General features: G+C 36.7%; 1 protein-coding gene across 1 annotated transcript in view; it reads right to left on the bottom strand.

The window, feature by feature from the left end:
• The window catches only part of LOC128999728 (fatty acid CoA ligase Acsl3), a 70100-nt gene extending 52284 nt beyond the window's left edge, over positions 1–17816 (bottom strand). Inside the window, exon 1 of the mRNA XM_054426378.1 lies at positions 17562–17816. The gene's annotated coding sequence lies outside the window, so the exon portion shown is untranslated. The remainder of the gene's footprint in view (positions 1–17561) is intronic.
• Between the last annotated feature and the right edge of the window lie 6591 nt (positions 17817–24407).

Below are 24407 nucleotides of genomic sequence, written 5' to 3'. Positions count from 1 at the left end.
TACAAAGTAGGTATTTTAAGCCAAGTATGAATGGAGATGAGTGTAGGATGAGTGGCGTAATTTTGTAGTCTTGTTAGTGACTAAGGCCGACATATTCCTTACACACAGCTGTTAATTAGTAGCCTATACAGCTAATAGCAACTAAGGGACCTACAGAGTTTGTAGTGGAATCCGAACTACATTTTGCCTTGGTATTAACGAATTGGTCTTATTATCAGGATAGCACTGCGGATAACAGGTAAACGTCAAAATGCCGGATAACGCCATTATCACGTGATTAAAATTCTAGTGATTGGTGGGATCCCAACCCCAGCCCACCAGGACAGAAGTCCGCCCTCCCACAACTACTAGTAGACCAGCCGCGCCCCCATAAATGTAAAGAAGAAAATTTCCAAGTCTAGAGTCCACAGTAACAAAGTATCAGTCATCAGGTCTGAGCCGGATACTTGGGTTATCGTGTTCATAATAAACCAAGTGAATTGCCCTCTGATTAAAACTAATTGGAACTATCCAGCACGTGCTAAGATTCCGTCCAGTGATCCTTGACGATATTTCGGTTTGAGTAATAATCCACGGTTTATCGACAAAGTGGGAAAAGGTCCCGGGACTGTACAAAGTCTGTTTTTGTAATCAAATACAGCTCCACCAATTAGTAAGTCAAAGGTACTACTTTCAAAAATTGAAACTGGTATCACTTTATGAGGATTAGCACTTTTGCATACTACTCCAGTGTTTAAAGAATTGAGGAATCACTTTTGCGTTTTATGTCCCATGAAATACAAAACAACTGCTCCGTCCAAGACATCAATAATGTATCATCATTTATTTACCTCTGCCTCCTATCAATTTAATGTGTTGCTTCTTCTACTCAATATTTACTTCATATTTATTTACTTACCGTTCATCATTTTTATAGATGAAGAAACAAGTTTCGAAGCGGATGCGAACAAAGTACGCACTTAAGACATGAATGCTTTTAACATCAATGTATTGTTAACTTTTTCTACGTTAGACAAACTGCATTGACCTACTTTCAGCTTAAAAAGCATCGCCAGTACATCTAGAACGTCCTCGGTGCATTCTGCAGATAACAGGAGGTGACGAGGTCAAGGTCGTGACCTCTAACATCTGCAGCTTCATCACCGAGATTAATTGGTACATCCCTTATCAGAGGGTCGAGTTACATAAATCAATGCGGGTTCACTTACATAAATACTGGACAATGTTTGGCTAGTCAAATATATTGAATATAGTACAAGATAACGTGGCATGTTTCAACATTCGGTAGATGTGTAAAGGAAGGCTCGCTACGTTAAAAATCACTTGAGCGTATATTTTAATTTTATCAAGTAAGCATTTAAAAAAATCCTATCGATGTGAAGGAAGTTTTCAAGAAAGTTCTCGCCTTAAGAGTTAGTTCCGAACCAACAGGGCCATAATCACATGGCTCAAAGTAATTGTGGGTTTTAAACCCAGGTTTTTACGAAAGAAGATCCACCATCACACACCTTTGATTATAAATGATAATTTCTTAGCCTAAGGTAAACATGATATACATAACCAAATCAAGATGTCTTACCAGATAGATTGTTATGTACAAATTCTTTGACGACATCACGATCAGACATAGGAGTTCCTAGCACGATACATGACCTAGGTCAGTCACTGGACCTGTGCCAACCCAAACACGTAGATATACGAAACTCGCCACTCAAGTGTTGCATGGTATAAATAAAGACCATGAAGAGTTTAGAGTCCGGTAAAATTACTTTGGAAAATATTTTGTTTTTTTGTTGTCTTTCAATGCAATAATGTAACAAAGCCACATTTTTTCAAATTCGTCTCAATATACAGTATCCATCAATTTCTGTGGAATAAAAATGTATCTCGTAAAACAACAAAATGGGAGTTATACAGTCGAACTGAGGTAAAAAAAACGCCCCCGCTGCAGCAAACCTACTAACTAAGCAGATTTCCATTTGCCTGATTAGATTTTCAATTGATATTTCCTTAAACATGTCAGATTGATTCCCTATTTAAAAAAAAAACATTTAATGAGTACTAAGGTTTGTTGCTACAGGGAGGGTAATAAAGTGGGTTTTAGTAAAATGTTGAGCTTAGTATAAAATAAATAAATAGGAATTTTATCTGTAACCAATATAACCGTACAAAATCACTTCATTATACATACTAAATGATTTGTTTTTTAAGCTCTACAAGATGACTTGGAAAGAAATTGGAAAAGTCTATGTTTTGAGGTTCAAAAATAAGAAAACCCAATGTTTACCCCATAAAACCCCCTATAAACCTCCGTTCTCATGGTCTGATCATGCTAGTTCGCGAACTCGATCGAATAGACGTAGGTTCACACGTTTGTACCAAATGTCATCAAAATCGGATGAATTTTGCTCGAGTTATCGTGCTAACAACAGAAATATAGTATAGCATATAAACTCGTGTAGTTATAGAAATCACTGTGATAAGGGCTACTGCTACTATATGGTTATAATCATGTTGTCTTCTTAAACAAATACAATAACAAATGAAGAAAACAAATCAATATAAATCACAATATGTTAACTTAACTTTGAGTTTTGGGAAATTCCCAAAACCTAATATAGCCTATACTTATATTGATTTGTTTTCTTTATTTGTTATTGTATTTGTTCAAGATGACAACATGACCTTAGAATTGAAAATAGTTGTTGATTAATAAAATAAATATGAAAGGGTTCTAGTGTTTAATCATGCGTTCAACTATTTAGCCTAATATGCCTATACATAAATGTGTATAAATTAGAACCGATTGTGTTTTTGGCTTTGGGGACATCAAAACGAAATGTTAATCGGTCCCAGGTATAGGTCTTACCATGAGACCTTCGGTTATAGCTTATTTCCTATATGGGAAAAACTCGCTTATACCGAGTATATTTTAAATATTGTTCACGCGTGAAATAAAAATGCATAGGTATTGTGCATGCTCCCTTGTAGTTGTTTACCTATTGGCACAAGTATCAATTATTTGCACTCCCACACAGATCACTATTGAACGCTAAAAGTATACATCAGTATTTAGAGATGTGTGGAAATACAGTACTGTAATACCGTACTATAAAGTACAGTATAAGGTTGTACCGATGCATGTTTATCTACATCCAACAAAATACATTATAATGTAGAAATCAGAGGGACTACAAAAACGACGCTACTCAATTACAAGTGCTTTTACGTAAGAAGTTATCTAACCACCAAAATCAGTTGCAGTAAACACGGATTACTTTAAGCCCCAGTTGCTATTCAGCGAAGTAACTATTATTTCTAACGAATCAGTAAGTAGACCTAGGTAACAAGAAAGACAGTTGTCAGCCTCTTACGTGTAGACACAAAATCAAAACACACACATTTGCTGAGGAACGCCTTATATTTTAACAAGTTAAAGAAACTCACCCTATATACATATAACAGAGGTATAAAAATAGTCAACAAGTATTCGAGACACGACGAGATGAGAATTGAAGACGATCGTTTCTGTGACGACGCTAGGCTTGGCACGACGCGAGGTGCAGACGGCGTGCCAGCGGAGCGCAGTTACTGGGTCATTGTATCCGACCGTCTACACTCAGGTAATGATGGGACAAAACGGCACAATTACTGTATCTCTGAGATAAAAACACTTACAATATTAGTATATGTAAAACGTTGGCTATTGAGACCGGGGCCTAGGAATATCGCACGATACTCGTCAAAAACGTTACGCTCTGCAGGTACTTTAAAGAGATAGATATTGATATAGAAGATATGGAAGAGTAACAGCTTCCTCGGCTTCAAAGACCTAATGTCCCGTGGGTAAGCGTGTTCATTAGTCATGCAATGGCCACGGTGAAATGGACGAGGGCGCACACAAATCACTGGGTAAGCAAGCTCCAGATAGTTGCCTCGAAAATTCCCGGGTGGAAAGGAGACCGCTGATACAGATCATTGGGATAGCTGAAAGGCATGGTCAGCGTAGAAAACATGCTCCCCATTCTGGGACTGCAGACAATGGGCTATTACACATCACTCTTGGAACTCTTGGAACTACGGTGATGGTCAGATTAGATTAATAAAACTACAACATGTACTCGGTATCGAACCGGCAAACTTCTGTACTCTGCCACTCAGATACCTTGACACGTGGATTTGCCTCAAGCATAGCTCATAAGTAGGATCTTACCGTTTATCAGGTACTTAAGTTTTAAAGACACTGAAGCCCACGATAGGCTGGCCTATGGATACGGTTAACTTAGGCAAAGAAATGGCAAAGAACCGATTATAAATGTATACACGTTGGACATATAACACTATATATAATGGTAAAAACTAGCAATCAACACTCTGTGACTCCTTGGTGTGACAAACAGCCAGATCGCCACCCATAGTACGGTATGTGACAATGATAGGATGACATGGGACCTCGCGGCGGCCTCACTCCCAATTGGTCGTTGTCGCTGACATTGACACGAACATTCATCGCAATGGCAAGTGCACTCGTCAGAGATGGACTATATTGTCCAGCAATAAATAGGAGTATAATGAGCCAAGAGTATGTATTGAAATCCCAATGATAAAGGAAAGTTGGGTTCAGTCTACTGTAGAATAGATAAACAAAGTTCTCAGGAAACACGAAATACCATCGCACAAATTAAGAGGTAGGGAAACTGTAACTCAACACAGCATGTAGTACTGTAACTCCTTAGTACGGACGAAAAAGCTCCGAGCAAAATGCATTGGTTTTAATCATAGTACGTTTCCCACGAAGAAGATTAACATTATAAAGACACAGAACAAAATAGTTAGTGTACAAGTGATTTTTTCAATTGTTATTGAAACGGTTGACTGCCATAATACTATACCTAGATATTTCTATGTGTTGTTGCTAACCACATTATCTAATCACTCTAGTAACGAGTATCAAATGCGTAGCTGAACGGCCTTGTAATGTACTGACGCACACTAACACACGTTTACACTAAGTATGGGTTTGCATGCAAATCTCTTTATAGCATATTAATTTGGATGTTGAAATAAGACTTACGGAAATTCACCACAGCAGAAAACTCACCTAGAACAGAATACATTACACATGTTAATTAAATACTGTTGTATCTTATCCTGAGGCAAACTCAAAATAAAACATGAAACCCATCTCTTGCAAACGTGTCTTAATTTTTCAAAGATGTCTGTGAAAATGATAAGTTGGTTAATTGTAGTAAGAAATAAAACATTTTTGTTATGGAGGCTATTAATAAACTCTGGAAACAGTTTACTGGGAAACAAGTTAACTAATATTTAAATCCTAGATATAAAAATACATTATTTAAAATTATTTAAATCCTAGAATAAATAACACCGATTAATAATGGGCTGTACAACTGCGACATGTCAGCCCGGCATGCCCCAGTGTTAACAAGAGTACAGCATTAAATAACTGGCTCAGTTATGCACGGCCATTCGGAGGTAAACTCTATATTGCACATAGGCCCTAGTCCATTGATAGTTTAGGTGAAAAAAGGGCCAACACCATCAGGGCTTCGACAATTTATGAATACTATTTTATTTATAATTTTAAGATAATTTATTGAATAGAGTATAATTTTTAAAACTTCATTCTTAAAACATGATGGCCTAATTAATTATACACTACTACTAGCTTTGACCTAACTAAAAAATATGTATTGATAAATAACCTGTATTAAAAACTAAACGACAACTAAGCTTAGATGCATTTCAAGCCTTGTCCAATGTATATGAGTTTTATATTATAACCAAAGACCAACACATTCTGTTAAATGCACCGTAACATAGAGAGACAACATTCAACCGACATCAGCGCACTCAAACGTAAACTGACATTAAACTGACATCAAACAAAATTGCATATTTCATTCAAGGCGCAACGCAACTCAACTCACCATTACACGTATCCCTCTCCGCCATGCTCTATCAGTCTATCACTGTCAGTGTATCATGACCACTACATGAGCACAGTGTGGTCAGGGCCTATGTGTCAATTGGAACACCAATGGCGCAGTTCGCTATTATCTGTTTCGCTTATTGACGCTGGGTGGCAAAAGTAGTCTATATTGTATGTTAAATTTTCGTGTTTGGAAAAATTATTAACCAATAGATGCAGCCATCCAATTCTTGCTTGAACTTCTGTGATGGTAATACGATAAAGGCGAAATGATAAGTAGAAATTAAAAGTATAGATAAAAAATAAAATTAAAAGATTATTGTTTACTCTTTAATCTGTGATTAAAGTTTAGTAGTTTAGTTTAGATTAAAAGTCTTGCTACTTTAGTGTTAAGTTAAAATCGACCAGCCCTAATCTGAGTTTTATATATATATATATATATATATATATATATATATATATATATATATAAACACATGGTACTGTATCGTAAAATAATGAGATTCAATTGAATTGCAATTGCACAATAAAACTGGCCACACATTAGTGTTCGTTTTTTCAGACAAAAACGAACTATATTACGATTGTGTTGATTTAATTTTTTAGCACAGAAACGAAAAAAAATATACAATCAGAAATATTGTAGATTAGTAGATTACCATTTGAGATGGGGACGCCCCACAAACCCCAAACAATTTGGGGCTTTTCTATGTACGTATTTTAAACCAAATATGAGTGAAGGATGAATGTGAGTGATTAGCTTTGTTACTGACCAAAATCAGCTGTTTCATTAGTAATTTATTGAAAGCCTAATGATCAGGAACAGCTGGGTCCAGTTTCGAACCATAATTAAAAAGCTACACACTTTACTCAGGATCGAACCGGCGACCTTTTGATTACCACAACATATGTAGCGAGTACTATCACCACTGAGCTACCCAGCTATTCAGTATATTCACTCATAGACACTGGTATCCATGGCATCGTTTAGTAAAGAGAGTTTGATGCATTATTATAAGCTGTACGCCAAATGAATCCAATGTCGATTGGACTTCGCTGTGAAATGAAATATCATTATACACAAATAGAACATCATATTGTGCTGAATATGTTCATAGAGTAAACACCAATGTGAACCACTGCACAACGGCTGATAAGTGATAATATTTTTTACCGCAAACAACATATTTGAATGGCTAGGATTTCAAAAAGATCACAGAACTATAGTTTTCTAGGTCCGATGACTAGAAAGTTGGCAGACCGGTCGAGCCACGTTCTCGTGTTGTACTCCGGTCCGCTGCAAGTTAAAGTAAGTCCGGTGTAGTATTAATCATACACAACATGTTTGCTTGGTTGTTTATGTTACCGAATCTCGCGAACAGACGAATGATTGATTATGTTTGAACATAAGAGGTCAATAATTGTTTCCCGAGTGTTGTTTTAACGGTTCATCCTGATAAGTGCAACATTTTAAGTACCATTATAAGTCCTGTGTCAAAGTGCTCAGTTTTTCGTCTGAAAAAGACGATTTGTCCAGTAGGCTACGTCCTCAGCCTATCGATTTTGGCAGATATTTTTCCGTAGCACCGACGCGACGCACCTTTTTAAAAGAATATTTGTGTGTATATCATGATATAAACAGCCGTCGTCAATTTGTTCATATACAATTTATAACCTATACCACATAACACGTTACTGTAAACGCTAGGTATAATTTGTGAACACTCCATTTGATGATTGCTCTACGGTTTCGTTGAACAGAATCTAATTTACTTAGTTACGCTCTAGTTAAAACCAAAATGAGTAATGTTTCATGGTCAATAACCTAATGAGATCGTGGTGCATGAGCTCAAGTCTTAACACTGTTATACAAAAGGAATTTAGATACAGTAATCACACATTTTGTGTCGGAGGTTCAAACTACTGCAATGTAGCCTTCTTATTTCGGCTTGTGTACAGTCAGACATGTTTAATTAGAATCGTAAAACATGTTTAGGATAGGTCTGTTATACGTTAGTTATGCATTTCAAGTTGAGTTTACAGGATGGTTTCCTATACGTTAAACGGTCCTAAGCGAAGCATATTAGGAACGTACATTAACTAACAGTTGTTTGCATTGAAAGTACTTTAAACTTAGTCTTAAACGCGAATTAACTTTTTCCTAGAACTTTTTCATACTAATTTCACCGACCCAAATGGAATAAGACCAAACAACAATTATTGTCTGTCCTAAAACATTAGTCAAAGATTCATGCACGTGCTCGTTTTCCATTAAAGAACAAAAGGGCTTGTAAACAGCTGATCCGTGAAAATAGAATCTCACCTGCCAAGGGCAAGGTCGCACCCTCCCCCACACAATTACCCCCTCCCACCGGGCAGCCACCCACTCAAGCAAACGTTACGTAAATGGCATGGCAATAAGTTAATCAGGACATTTCGGTTCGTATTGATCTCAAATGCAAAAATTTAACATGGACAAAGTGATATGTTTTAACTGTCTCCAAATTCATTACATAAAGGATAAGAATTTTAAAGGTTAAAAGCAATGCATCACGTAAAAAGGAGACATGCATTTAAAACACAATTAGGATAAGAATCAATTTTTTTTTTTGTTTTGCACCTTTTCGTCATATTTATTTTTCACTTATATTTTAACACTTATCTTAACTTGAATAGCTTTGTAAACCGACGGCAGTATTTTCGTGTTTTAAAATCCAATACTGTAACGTGATTGAAATATCATAATAATACTCAACAATATTTTCCACACTATAATTTAACTCACAGTACCTTCATAGCCTATTCCGACTAAACAATCCACATACGGTAACTCAACCGACGGTTAAAAAATTATTATTCTAGAATTTTATTTGGGAAACTACGAAAATAGCCTGTGTTGTTATAGTTTCAAATAATAATGAGACTTTTTAATGAATATAGGTTGTTTGAAAACAATTTACATAGTAATATTTCCTTTTTTGTAATCGAAACTATTTTTAGTACAATGAAGCTAGGTGGGTAGAAAACTAAACCACATTTAAGAAAACCAGCTAAATTCTAAATACGTTATGTTAAGCAATGCCTACACATTTAAAACAGATTTCTTTCATACTATGCAAGTATCGAAAGTATGAAACGTTTAAATACAGTATATTCCTACTATATGAGGTATTAAACCTGTTCTATCCATACACAGGTAAATAATATACACAACAATACATTGTTTTATCTCCACACACTATGCATTCATTCTAGTTTGACAGAATATTATGCATGGATTATGTTATGATGGTAACAAAAAGGTTGGAGGCTAACCCCTTGAGGAACTTCTGGGCGCTTTTGTACACAATATCAACTATTCACAACCACTGCAGTTCCTTCAACAATTCCTTCAACGTGGGAAATAGAAAATATTTAACTTCACAACTAGCCTATAAATATGTTCGTCTTTTTAGTTGTTGCTTAATATATAAATATTGAAACGTGGATTTAAAGTTAATTTCATACCAATGACATGAAACGCGGGTTAAATTTTTATTGAAGATACAACTACGTCCAGGGCTTGAGAGTCAGGGATCCATAAATTAAATTAGGTTAGACAATAGGTACAGCATTTATTCAAGTCTGAAATTTCATAAAAGTTATAATGCAAGCGTAAAACCGTTCAAATAGTAGTGTTGGTCTGTATTTTAAATATTATTGTAAATTGTTCGTTAATTAATCACTATAGGTAAACCCGGTTTCAATTGGTATTTATTATTCCAAAATGGGCAAGTTCAGAACACCATAAATAATTAAACCAACCTCCGCTCTTGTCAACGAGATGGCTTCAAAATCATACAGTAACTAAATAGGTAACTCATAAGAGCATCTGCGAGCCATGGCGAAATAAACATGATCATTTCGAGACTTGATGAAAGGAAAAATCTTCATCCAGCAAGACATGTGGATTTCCACATGAAATTATCTCGCACACACCTGGCTAAGTACAGTACTGCAACTTTGAGTAGAACGCAATGTCAAAAATAAGACACGAGCAAAACAAAAATGGGCATCTTCCCGAGTATTTACTACTAAAATTAGACAAGACAAGATATCTCGATGGTAAACAGCCCTGGAGTAAACATCTGGTGTTTTGCCAACACGCTAGCTGTAAACCAAGCACTGTAACTATAATGCTATATAACTGACCACCCTTTGTCATTAGGTACTTAATTTGTGACAGGTAAAATGAAGATATATTCTAGGCTCTAAGAGTCAATAATAGGGCCTACGGACCAGTGTATGTCATCGCCATTAACTTCACGTGTAAATTTATAAATTTATAAATAACTAGCAGAGTACCCGTCCTTCGAAAGGGGTTGGCATATAAGTATAAAAAATGCTTATTGCAGTTATACTCAAGCTTTGCGTTTGCAATGAGGGAGGACACAGTTTTATAACATTTGCTCCTTTAAATTTACATTATTCTATAGTTACACATCTACCATAGCCATAATGTTCCACCACTTCATCTAAACAATAAAGAACAATAAATAATAAAATACCCCCGCCGCAGCAAACTTGCTGACTCCTTTGTACTTTCAACCGCCGCGGTTCCCGCGCAATGGCAACGGCGGCGGCTGCCGCCCTCATGTGTACAGGGCCTAAGCGATTTCCATTTGTCTGAATTGATTTTCAATTAAATCTATTTAAACAACATTAGGTTTAATGAGTACCTAGGTTTGCTGCTACAAGGAAACTAATAAAGTGTATTTTTTTTTTTTTTTTGTAAAATATCAATAGCTTAGTATAAAACATCTTTCGTTCTAGACTATTAGAATTAGAGAAAAAACGCATCCTTTTTGGTTATAACTAGTCAAAAGTATACAATCTATAACAGCCACTTGCATTTTTATGAAACCCCCACAAACATGTGACTCACAGTCACTCAAATGGTGTCAATTTTTCTCTACGATCAATATTATAAAAGTCAATGATAAATTATTTCTACGAATAAATATCCGAACAACAAAATAACAAGCAGCCCACGTGCTTTGTCAGGTGTATTTTGAGGCTAACGAGACGAAGAGCGGAAGCATGAGGTTAACAGCTGTTAACATGTTATCAGCCGTTCGAATCAGGCCACCGCACACAACCGATAGTTCGCTGGTTCTCTGAAACCTTACGAAAGCAACGCGCCTATCTACTCTTATTAAGTTTTTAAAATCTGTGTGAAGTTATATTGGACCGATTTTGTTATTCGGGTCGCTGGAATGCTGGAAAGCTCACTTCCTGTAGATTTGCAAATAATTATGAAAGTTGTTTGATTTGTTAGGAGTTATGGTGACAATTAAAAAAAAAACACGTTTTCCATAAATAGGAAACGGGGGTTTTCACAGTTTTTATTTGGAGACAGCCTTGAGTATTTTCAAGAAATTCGTAACAGTAATTTGTGGAAAATATGATTCTCTTTCAGGATATCACCTGCCACTTATGGTCTATTTACTCACAATTTAAAAGTTATGTGCAAAAAAAGCTAAGCGAAATACAAATTGATGAAGACATTTTCCTTTGTTGACATTTTGTTGTTTACAGTTTTGCATTTTCAAAGCATATAATGTAGGCTACTATCTTTCTGTTGTATTCAACTACAACCGGGCTAGTCATAATAATAAAGCATCAATTGAATATTACAGTATGAACTATTAAGTCCCGTTTTCAAAGATTAGGCAAACTTTCCAACTATTGGGGATGAAATTAAATAGGGCAGAATACATCTGCTCAGTTACTTGTTAAAAAGTGTATTCGTGAGGAGCAGAGTACGATAGGACTTGAAGCTTTTATACAAATTTTGTTTTATAATTGTATCTAAATAACAGAAATTAGATATAGTGGCAAAAGAAGAAAATGTAGGCTATCAATACAGCCAAAAAACTCCACTAAAGTATATTATCTGTTAAATTGCAATAGAGCAAGAAGCAAAGAACACATTAAAAACATGAAATCATTACTTATTTGTAAATAAAGAATTATGACTAATAATACATATTCAGGTTGTATATCCTATTGCCAATCTAGTATTAAATCATAGATTAAAGAAGGTGTCCCTACTTCTTAATCTGTGGTGTTATTTTAAACAAAATATTCTATTATCTACACCCCCAAAAGACACAACAAGCACGATAAGCTGTAATCTCAATGTAACAGTATAACAGTTTTCATTTGGATATGCAGTTACAACGCGCTCCTAGTTGAGGCAGGTCAGTTATATTGATCTCTCGCCTGCCTACTGACCCTGTCAACTGACTATTTATTATCAAACCCAGATAGAAGTAAACAAACAATCAAGACACAGCTGTTGTGATGTGTCACATGACGATACCGGGGCTAAAGGCGCATTGCCCACGCCACTATATCATCATGTACATCATGTGCCGTACCTGTCCACTGTTATATAGTCAATGCCACTACCACAGAAAACAGTATGTTTTCTGTGCCACTATGCATGCGTCTATTTTACATTGCCGTGCCAAACCTGTCTACGAAAAAGTAATATTTATTTAAATAGCAATTTGTGTATACTTCTTGATTACACAACACTAAGGTAATAAAGCGTTTCAGACTCCTCATACAAGATGAAAAATGAATGAAACATTAACAACTATACAATTTACTCTAGTACCATAGTCTGTGCTATCACACACACACACACACAAGGAGTTATCAGTCGGCTTGTCAAATTACATTCGGTTAGCAATAGTTTGTTAACTTGGGTACAGTTTCTTAACTGGGCTACGCTATTATCAATTGAAAATATCAATTCTATTAGTAAACCTTCATTCGATTTTTTTAAACTATCAATTATAAAATTAAACTGTTATAACCTAACCTAACCAACCAAACTTGCTGATAATGAAAACATTGAATGAAGGTTTACTAATCAAATCAATACCTATTTTAAATCGATAGTAGCATAGCCCAGTTAAGAAACAGTAAACGTTCACTTTGTCAGAGACTTTATGGACAATTAAACCCTTCATAAGTTTCACGTATGTACAAACTTTGACAGAGTTGGATCCTCAATATATGAAGCCTTTCAATGATAACTGAAGTTTTTATAACATGCCAACTGCCAAGAGCTTAGAACTAAGCAAAAACGCTGTGTGACCAAATGTGCTATATACTGTAGGTGAAATTTTACTGTGTGGACAAAATTTAAACGGGGTTTTAATACAAATTATTTCAGATTTAACAGTTTTCCAGCAAATTAGTTTTATAAAAAAAACTATTACCGCAGGTTTCATGGTAAGACCTAGACATATATGACTTGGAACGGATGGTGTTTTTTAGGCCTCTGGGGACCTCAAAATGAAATCGGTCCTGGGTCCAGGTCTTACCATGAGACCTACAATAATAGCTAACTCCCCTACAGTAGACTCCCTCTTATCCGGACACCTTTTAACCAGACATCGGTTTAACCGGACTACACTCGGCGGAAATTACATCTCTTTAACGGGACAATTTTTATCAGCACATCGGTTTAACAGGACTAGATCGGCAGGAAGTGGGTGGTACTGAAGCTACTGTTCTCGTGGGAAAGATTTGAGACCAGTGATCACGTGTCTAAATACAATGCTCTCCTAAATTTAAGTCAAATACTGTATACAGTATGCATTTAAATGGTCCGTTTTAACGAGTTTTTAAGGATGTCGGTTTAACAGGAAAAACCTTTATCCGGACTGGTCTCAGTCCCGAGGAGTCCAGATAAGAGGGAGTCTACGGTATATGGAAATTCGCTTAAAGAGCTTTAGCCTTTTAAACCAAGTACTATACAAAGCTTGCATGTAAATTAAGGCCCAACGAGCTCCTGTGACAGCCATGCTCAAAAGTGGGTTAGTGTAGAAATTGAGCACCTATATAGGTAGATAAGGAGGGTAGAAAGCCGGATACATTTGTGACATGAGACTAGCAAGGGATGCTGATCAGATTCCATCAAGACAATAATTAAAGTTGAGGGGACTTTACTTTAAGTGTTTGGGACTAACTAATTAGGAAGGTAAAGTAGCTGAGAGGTAATAATGCTTCCTTAAGTAATCAAAAGGTTGCCAGAGAAAAGTCAGTAGCTTTTGGTCATTCTAAACTTGACCCAGCTGTCCTTGGTGGGCTTTTACTAAATGGTCCTGGCTAATGAAACAGCTGGTTGTAGTCAGTAACAAAGCTACACAGGGCATCTCACTTCATTCTACACTCCATCCTACACTCATGTTTGGTTTAAAATACGTACACCTAAGTGGTGTCCCCATCTCAATGGTAATATAATCATTGGTAACAGATTTATAAAATCGTTGTTAGTCTCATAAATGCAGATACCCCTATGCTAATCGTTAATTCAGTCACAACTAAAATTCTCCAAAATTTTGTCACTGCCTCAAACAAGACTGAACAAATGCACAAGGCCTACACTATACAAAACATCATAAACATTGTGCAAATTTTATCAATCACCACCAAACTCTCCTACCGGTACCCTTTACGCACATTAACTTTGTCCAAACACATATTTCTTCATGTAGTTTTTAACTACTATAACAACATTAATTGTCACATAGGGTGGAAATTGGCTAGGATGGTAGAAGATGAGTGACAAGAACGTGAATTTGAACAGCTTTTTTAGCCGCAATTAGTGCTTGATGAAGACGTTAATTTACAGACAGCAGTCGTAAATATCTTAAGGGAAAATCATTGGGGTTAAATTGTTTAACATCAAATGACAAAAAAATTTCAAAAGTAAGCCTAAGTTTTTACTGGACTGAATGCATTACAGCTAAGAAATATAGAGGCCTTAGTACAGCAGCCAACTATCAATTCACTTTATGAGCAGTACAACGTTACAAAAAATCCATCAGTCACTGAAATTCCAAAGTTTAAATTAGTGGTCCTATCTTACCTGTTGTAATACAGGTTCCTCGTCATGACTTGTAAACTAGAGCTGACAACAGAAACCGATAAGTTTATGAGATTGTCGGCACTAAGCCTTAACTGTCTTGGGAGCCAATACTTTCATAATAAATAAGTTAATTTCAAAAATGCTTGCAAAATTTTTTTTGCAAAGTTTTCAGGAAATAATAAGGTTTCTGGTAATATACATAAATTCTTACTACCGTATAGGTTCCCAAATGGTCACCTTATCATGCATGTAGTTACCAAGTTCTGAAATGTAAATTAAGAGGGACTAGGGACATAAGTCCCTAAAAAGCTCAAAATGTAAAACAACTTATTTTAATATTCAAACAAACTAAGAATCTTTATGAAGATGGATATGCATGTACACCATATCTTGGTTTAAAAAAGTCTCTACGTTTACTTTGGTTGTTGTTATGAAATCCAATGTTTGTCCTTTATGCGTCACTAAACAACCATCCGATTGTGATGAAACTTTAGGTACCGGTAAGTAAATAAGTAGGCCTACTATACAAAATGGACAGTTTTATTAGCCACATTGAATAATATTTTATGGTTTTAAGGTTCCATTTCCCAGTTGTCAAAGCCAATATTGACAGTTGACACTGAAATCTTTGGTTTTCAAAGTCTCAATTAAGGTTATACCTGGTTTAAATATAGGATACAGTGCATTGCAGGGTTAATTGGCAAAGAAATAAACCATCTATTGAACACTGGCTTGCAAATATAGAGGGATCAACTATTTAAAGTAAACAAAAATCAGCTTTGCAGCTGTGTATGGCTTCCAATGCTATTCTTATGGAGAACATTTTACGTTACCTAGGCTATATGAAAATTACGGTTAAAATTTTTGGGAATTGCACTATTTTTCTGCCGTCACGGGATAGAGACCTTTAACTTAAGCCCTCTCCCATCGTTTTACGACATCCCAGTCGCCCACAATTTTGACGTAATTAATCGCCTTACGTAATTAATATATCTGGATTGGTTATTGAGTGAGGTCCGAAAATGGGAGTTAATCCAACATTTTGTGCATGAGTCGTATCAGGTATTACAAGAATGTGATGTTGGCTTATGGTTAAAATCTAGAATCGAAGTTCTTGGAATACCGGTACATGAATTGAAAGAAATTTGATGAACAACTGTCTTACACTGAGTAAGAAAACTTCGACATTGGCTAATACGTTTGTCGGGTAGCGAATTGGTTTACAAACTTTAGAATATGTCGGCCTTAGTCACTAACAAGACTACAAGATTGCGCCACTCATCATACACTCATCTCCATTCATACTTGGCTTAAAATAGGTACCTACTCTATATGGTCGCCATTTGTGAAGATTCTAAAATAGGCTAGTGGAAAAAGCTCCACCCCATAAGTTATGATAATGCCATGAACGAATGTAGGCTACCTAATGACTGGATATAGGTGTAATATGCTATTTATTATATCACACAGTTTCCTAAATGCAAAGAACCTAACCAAATGCATACATTTCTAACCTACATTCAAAAGTCTGACTCAAGTTTAAAGCAGTCTTGATTTTGAAGGAAGAATGACCAACCATCTTTACATGCCTTTTCTTAAGTTAAGTTGAGTAAAAGAATTTGCTAAAGATGATAAAGTTATACAGAGGTTTGGTTCAGTAAAATCAGACACTGAACTTTATTCCCACAAAATCATTTTAGGCCTATTAAGTTATAAGTTAGTGTCGTTTGATGAACTTTTACTTTTTAAATCTCTTAAATATAAAAACAATTCTACGCTATTACCAAGGAGAAACGGACAAATGCAAGTGTGTAACTTATCTGTTTCCACATAAGAACTGACGTTTTAAACCCCAAAACAGGTGATGCAACCATTTTGGAGACGGCAAATAAGTTAGTGGCTTTGACTGAATGCTCTCATTTAACCCAATGCCTTGTGAAAAGTTTTTAAGTTAGCTTGCAGTTGCGCAAGTAAGTTATGCACTGCTCAGCCACTGTGCCCTGCAGTTTGGATTAACTTAGGCCTAATTAAAACCCTTCAACACCACTGTTATGCTCAACCCCTACCTTCTGAGTATTTGCTAGGGTGAACCTCAACCTGTTTCCTTCTTTCAGTTACCAAAAGATTGTGTTTTGGCCTTTTCCACGAACTTGCGCCCCCTGGAAGGTTAATTACCCTAAACAATGTTTGATGGGGAAGCTAAACCCCTAAGTTTATGCATTGTTATTCAGTAATTTAGAATCTATAAGTTAGTTGTCAGCTAACTTAGGCCTATTAGACTAAAACAGCTTACAGGACTAAATTAAGTTAATGACTTCTACGACTTGACTAGCATACTTTCAACACTCTTGCAGTAGCATAGTAACTGTTACATCTCACTCACCTTAGGCTAGTAAGAAAAAGCAGGCAAGTAAACCTAATTAAGAGTAGGCCTACTTGTGGTTTTAAAGGTCAACTAGAAAGCTACCTAAGTAAAGCCTATTGAAATGTTAAAGTATTTTTTTAAATTTATGTTAGCTTACTACAAACTTTGGCTTGGCAAGCTTTAGCAGATGAATCTAGCCATGGTCTAGCAAAACTAACAAGGTTAAGGTTAGAACTGCTAGAAGTACTTTTACCCGACCCAAAGCCAACTAATCTTAATAAGAAAATAATGATAACTTAAAAAGATAAACTTACATTGATTAAATTTTCTCTTCTTTTAACCTAGATTGGTCAACACACGACGTAATTAAGCAGCCGATTGTTGAAGATGAAGAGCTAGGAGCAGTTTACAATTCAGTTCGACACTGTAAACACGAAAAAACTGTATTACAAAGAAAGAATATCAAACACACTTTTAAACTCCCTTAATAATATTTACTTCAGACGATCCTAACTTGATTTTTGACACATACTTTGCGTGATGCACATTATTTGGATTGGCCTGGCCACTCCTCCAACCCAACGGCTGTCGTATTTTCGGTCGAGGATTCGACCAATCAAATTGCGTATCGGGTAGGCAGAAAGTGGCGTGATCCTGTGACGTCACTCCAACGATCAATGGCACAAAGGCCACATGGTCTAAGAACATTTCATTGAATAAAAGTCACAGCCTTCTAAATCGTTATAAAGGCCTTTGTAGGCTAAGTTTGAATTATTATATAAAAATGTAAAAAAACGAATTATATGCAATTGCATACTTGGGACATATATAATCAATGGCAAATAGTAGTGAAAGCTGGTAATCTCGGCCAATGCACCCTCAAGCAAGGGGTGCACAGAAGGACCTCCCCGAAGATTGTGACCATTACACGCTATGAACGACATCACAATCGGGCGCACTCCGGGCAACGCTGACATGTCAGCGGAAAATCGTTCTACAACCGGACGACTTCGAAAAATAAATCTGCCTAAACGGTCTTTTTCGAGGCCATTGGTAACGATCTCGATTAATATCGAGGGAATATCGAGAGACAAAGAAGTATTACTGTCTGATATGTGCAAGACGTACGAATGCGACTTCCTCCTTGTGCAAGAAACACACCACACCGGGTCATTTTAAAACCTAGACCCAACATAGAGGGAATGAGACTGATTCTAGAGAGACCTCATGATCAATATGGTAGTGCTGTTTTCGCCAGGCCATACATTGACATCACCTCAGCTTCACTTACTGAGAGGAACAATACTGAGATACTAACGGTCAGGACACCACAGTACGTACAGTGTCACCTCTTATAAGCCTCCCGAATGTCAGTATGTATTTACAGAGCCCGATAATCTATATACTATGATGACATTAATTTCGTCTAGGGGGATTTTAATTGTCAGAGCATTGCTTGGGGTATACAAAGAGACAGGTGAAAATGGGACAAAAATTGAAACCTGGGCTGAGGCAAATGACCTGCAGCTCATACACGATCCTAAGCTCCCTTGCTCCTTTTAACAGTGATAGATGGAAGAGGGGTTATAACCCTGACAACATCTTTGTGAGCAGCAAGGATTGCCTCCCAGTGTGAAAAGTCTGTAGGTGATCCGATTCCCCGAACTCAACACAGACCTTTGCGCACCCGTTAGTGCTGTTGTTAAACCTGAAGTTGTTCCTCTAAGGCGCAGGTTTAATTTCAAAAAGGCCAACTGGACGGGTTTTAGGGAGATCATTAACAGAGAAATCGCCAATATCCCTCCACAACCTGATATGTACATGACTCCTTCGTTAAGCTTGTCCCGCAGGTCGTCGAATGTAATGGGTTCGACAGCCTCTAGGTATCATTTTTCTCGTCGAGACACTTACTTACTTAACCTTTTTACTTAAGTAAGTAAGTGTCTCGACGAGAAAAATGATACCTAGAGGCTGTCGAACCCATTACATCGCAGGACTCTCTGAAGAGGCAAAGCCACTGCTAGAATGATACCAAAGGTCTCTTTGACAATGATCCCTTTGCTGAGGACACACTTCTAGCAGGTGAAGAGCTTATGTCAGTCATTGCCGAAAATCACAAAACTAAGTGGTGTGATCTTGTAGAGAGTTTAGATATGGGAGGTGAACAGCAGACGGGCCTGGAAGTTCCTCAAGAACCATAAATAGAGATGCGACAAAACCAAAAGACAACTTTTACAACAGTTACAGCCGATCAAGTCGCTACCAACCTTCTTTTAAATGGCAAACCCTATGTAAGGAAATACCGGGAGCCTGTTGTGCGTGATGTGGCAAGGCAAGTGAGAATCACTTCCTGGAAGAACCATTCACAATGTCCGAGCTAACTGCAGTCATTACCAGCTTAAAGACTAATAGAGCTCCAGGTATATTGACGAGATCAGAGTTGAACAACTAAAGAACCTAAATAAAAATGCCATGCAATGGTTGTTGAGCCTCATGAACATGTGCGTAAGCCAAATGCATATACCAAAGGCATGGAGGAAAGTTCTTATGGCTGTACTGCTCAAACCTGGGAAAGATCCAAACGATCCTAAGAACCTTCGACCTGTTTCCCTCTTATGCCACACAATTAGAACGTCTGATACTCAATCGAATCGGCGATTTTCTGGAACTTGTTGTGGCCAAGTTTTAAACCTGACCCAGCACATTGAGGATGGGTTTTAGAGAAAAAAGATCACGGGTGTCGCTTTTATAGATTTAACAGCTGCCTACGATACCGTAAACCATCGAAGACTCTCGCGAAAAGTGTACAGTTACCCAAAGACTTCAATGCTGACTTCAATGATAGGCACTTTTCTTCATAACAGGTGGTTTTTCGTGTCCCTTCAAGGCAAGAAAAGTAGATGGAGGAATCAAAAAAATGGATTGCCTTAGGGTAGCGTCTTAGCCCCAGCTCTTTATAACATTTACACTAACAACCAACCGTTGCCAAACGCTACACATCAGTATATATATGCCGATGATACAGCGGTGGCGGCACAAGGTAGGAGTTTTGAAGAGGTGGAACAGAAGCTGACTATGACTCTAAATGAACTTTCCCAGTATGACGCAAATCACCTCAAGCCGAACCCTGCTAGGAACCAAGTTTGTGCCTTTCACCTAAACAATAGAGAAGCAGGACGTGAGTTGAATGTGAGGTGGCGGGGAGACCGTCTTCAGCATTGTCCTACACCCAAATATCTTGGTGTCATACTGGACCGCACACTGACATTTAAGGTGCATTGTATTGCGACAAGAGGTAAAGTCTCAGCGAGGAATAATATCATCAGGAAGCTCACCAGCAGATGCTGGGGTGCTAACCCTAATGTCCTCAGAACCTCAGCTTTAGCGCTCAGTGTGTCGGCTGCGGAGTACGCTGCACCAGTATGGAATGCATCGTCACATGCAAAAAAAGGTTGACATTGCAGTCAATGACATGGCTCGGATTGTAACTGGGTGTTTGAAACCAACCCATCCAAACAAACTCTATCCTATCATAGGGATCGCCCCTCCATCAATCCGACGTGATGTCGCTGCCGACGCAGAAAGGACTAAGCAAGAGACAGACCCTCGTCACCCATTACACGGCCACCAACCTGCAGAGCGACGGCTTCGGCCCAGAAAGAGCTTTTTATCACGGACACAAGTCCTGGATGGATCACTCTCAAGCAATCGGGTGGCAAGGTGGGAGGCCACGTTTGTCATTGACTAACCCTCCCATACCAGCCAGGGAGGAACTGGCTCCTGGTGGAGGCCTTCATTACACGGTGTGGAAGACCCTAAATCGAATTAGGGTCGAGGTACCAAAATGCAAGACAAACATGCAGAAATGGGGTCTCTTTACCAGACGAAGAAAACATCTTGTGCTCGTGTGGTGCTGTTCAGGATCCTAGCCATCTGCTGATCTGCCCACGCCTAGACCAGTCTTGCACATTAGATGATCTTTTACATGCGAATGACAAAGGCATATCGGTAGCTAATTTTTGGAAGAGCGAAGTATGATTTCCGGACATGGAAAGTAAGTAAGTATCTCGGCCAAAACGCGCCGCTTCAAATGGCTTCCGATCACTGAAACCTTCTTTCTAGAATAAAATAATAGCATCAGTCCAAGGGAGAATATTTACCTATGATAATATTCTATTCTTCTGGTATAGCCTGTTTTGTGGCCGTTTGTAGTGCTCGGAAGAATTATCGGGCACCATTTTCTGTAGTCGACACTTGAAATATTGGTCGCTTGGGAAAGTCAAGTTTAATAACTCGGAATAAATTCTTCCTTCTACAATATACAAAATATAAAATAATTACTGTATGGATTAGGTATTGGTTAGTCTGTTGTATTGTTTTGGTCAAAATTTTCAAGTTTGTGTTTTGGATGGATCTATGCTTTACTCATCTCAACACAAAAATGTAGTTTTTGTAGCAGTGCCAGTTTCAGAATACTTTCTGGCCCAGGCCAAATTTGATCTGGGCGGCCATCACCAGCCCTTAAGGTTGGACTTTCTGCAATCATGGGGGACATCACCATCGCCACACGTGATCACGTCGCGGCAAAACTTTTAACATCTCCTGTAGAGGATTCGTGAACATCTACTGTGATCCAGGGGCATCATTATCGTCATTCACATTCGCGTTAAAATAGTAGTTGTAGGAAACAAAAAAAATTCCGTTTTTAAATGAAATTACCACATGAAACGCTGTGGTGGGTTTTCTTCGTTATTAATTTTACCCGTGTTTCATTATACAAAACAAATAAATCGTTTACAAAACAATGCTTTAAGATTTGTATATGACTCGAGAAAGTTTGACCACATATCTTCCTTCAGAAAGCAAAGTGGGATGTTGCCTGTGCAGACGGAATGTTTGTTAGAGACTGTGGCTATTGTTCATAGGGTCACCAACACTAGCAGACCGTCCAGTTGGATTATGGTAAAAAGGGATTTTCTTTTTTTGCTCCTCAGAAATACAATCAACTGCCAGAAAATGTAAAAAAACTTAGTTATAAAGCTTTTCGACTGAACTCCAAAAAATGTCTTTTGTAAATCCTTTTTAAAATCCAACTTTTTAAAATCCTCAGTTCAAAAAGTACAAAAAACAGTTTAAATCTTAAAATATATAAGTATGAAAGGAGGTATAAACAAGAGAGCATTAACCTTTTCATTTATGACCTTTCCAAAGAGGATTGGACAAAACTTTATAACTGTAATGTGGAAGACAAATTTACTTATTTCTATAACATTTAAAAATATTACTTCAATTTACATTTCCCTAAAACAAAAATAGTTTCCAGTAACGTAAATAATGGATGGATTGATGATGAAATTATCAATGAGCGTCATGAAATAATTGCAGAACATGACTTATATAGAGATGATAGAAGTAACATAGCATTGAAGAATTATATTAAGGAACACAAGAAGAGATACAAAAATATGATAGAACTTAAGAAAAAAACCCATTTTGAGAATAAAATTAGAAATTCTACCAATGTTAACAAAACTGTTTGGAAAATTGTGAACACTGAAACAAAAAGTAAAAAAGAAAGATGTCATAGTAATATTTCACTCAAACATAACGGCAAAAAAATAGAAGAACCATATGCTGTCGCAAACATCTTAAATGATAATTTTGCTGAGATGGTTGACAAAAATGTTTTACCAAAATTAAAGAAAACCCAACAACATTCTGATCAAAGTATTTTAAACATAAAATTTAGGTGTCAAACCATCGATGAATCAATTTTGACATCCATAATTGATTCAATAAAACCTAAATGGTCATCCGGTTATGATGAAATTCCAATCAAAATTATTAAAGAATCAAAATCTGTTTTGTTAAAGCCACTTTTACATGTGATTAATACATCACTAATAACAGGCGTTTTTCCCGCTCAACTAAAAATATCAAAAATAATTCCAGTATATAAAAAAGGTGATAAAAAAGATCCGCAAAACTATAGACCATTGGCAATTCAACCTGCTCTATCAAAGCTATTTGAAAAAAGTTTACTTTTTCAACTAGTAGATTATTTAGAAAATAACCACTTATTAGATCAAGAACAGCATGGATATAGAAAAAATAAATCTACTACTACAGCTCTAATTTCTTATATTGAAAATGTAAGTTGGATGAGGACAATTATGTTGTTGGCGCCTTTTTAGATATGTCTAAGGCTTTTGATAGCGTGAATCATTTAAAGTTACTGCAAAAACTCAGAGCATATGGAATTAGTGGTAAAGAACTGGACTGGATAAAATCTTATTTAGAGGGCCGCCAACAGTTTGTTAACATTGGGTATTTAGATGGAAATAAGATGTACAATGTTAGATCTAATGTTAGGGAAGTTAAGTATTCTGTTCCTCAGGGATCTGTGTTGGGTCCATTCCTGTTCCTGTGCTACTTGGGAGGGATGCCAAAACATTTATCTGAACGGGTAGAAAACAATGCCCTCTGCTTGTATGCAGATGACATAAGTATGTCTATACATGAAAAGAATATTGAACTTCTAGAAATAAAAATGAAAGATTCGCTCAAAATAATTGGAGATTACTTAAATGAAAAAAACCTTTACTTAATGAAAACAAAACAACCTTTATCAAATTTGAGTGTAAAAAGTCTGGCGAAAAGATATTTGAAAATTTTGCATGTGAAACCAAATTTTTAGGTCTAACCTTGGACAGCACACTAAAGTGGACCTCACATGTCAATAAAATATGTAATAAAATTAGCTCCGGTATTTTTACTTTAAGACGACTATATCCCCTTTGCAGTAAAGAAATTTTGCGTGTGGTTTATTATTCAAATATACACTCCCATATTGCTTATGGTATTGAAATTTATGGTGGAACAAATAAATCTAACTTAAATGAAATTTTACATTTACAAAAAGAGGCCATAAGGTGCATCCTTAATTTAAATGAAAATGAATCATGTAAAAATCGTTTCAAAGAATTAGAATTCTTTACAGTTTACAGCCTCTACATATATAAGACTATATTATATGTTAAAAGCCGGGAGTCGCAACTGCAAAGACAGCAAGATGTACATACTTACAATACTAGACACAAACAAAATTTTATAATTAAAAAGCATAAAAAAGAAAAATTTAAAGAAAGCCCTGATTATAT

This window comes from Macrosteles quadrilineatus, unplaced genomic scaffold (assembly GCF_028750875.1).
Source record: "Macrosteles quadrilineatus isolate MER2022 unplaced genomic scaffold, UCM_ALF_1.0 Scaffold_8__2_contigs__length_117827958, whole genome shotgun sequence".
NCBI lineage: Eukaryota > Metazoa > Arthropoda > Insecta > Hemiptera > Cicadellidae > Macrosteles > Macrosteles quadrilineatus.
This window is presented reverse-complemented; position numbering and strand designations above follow the sequence as displayed.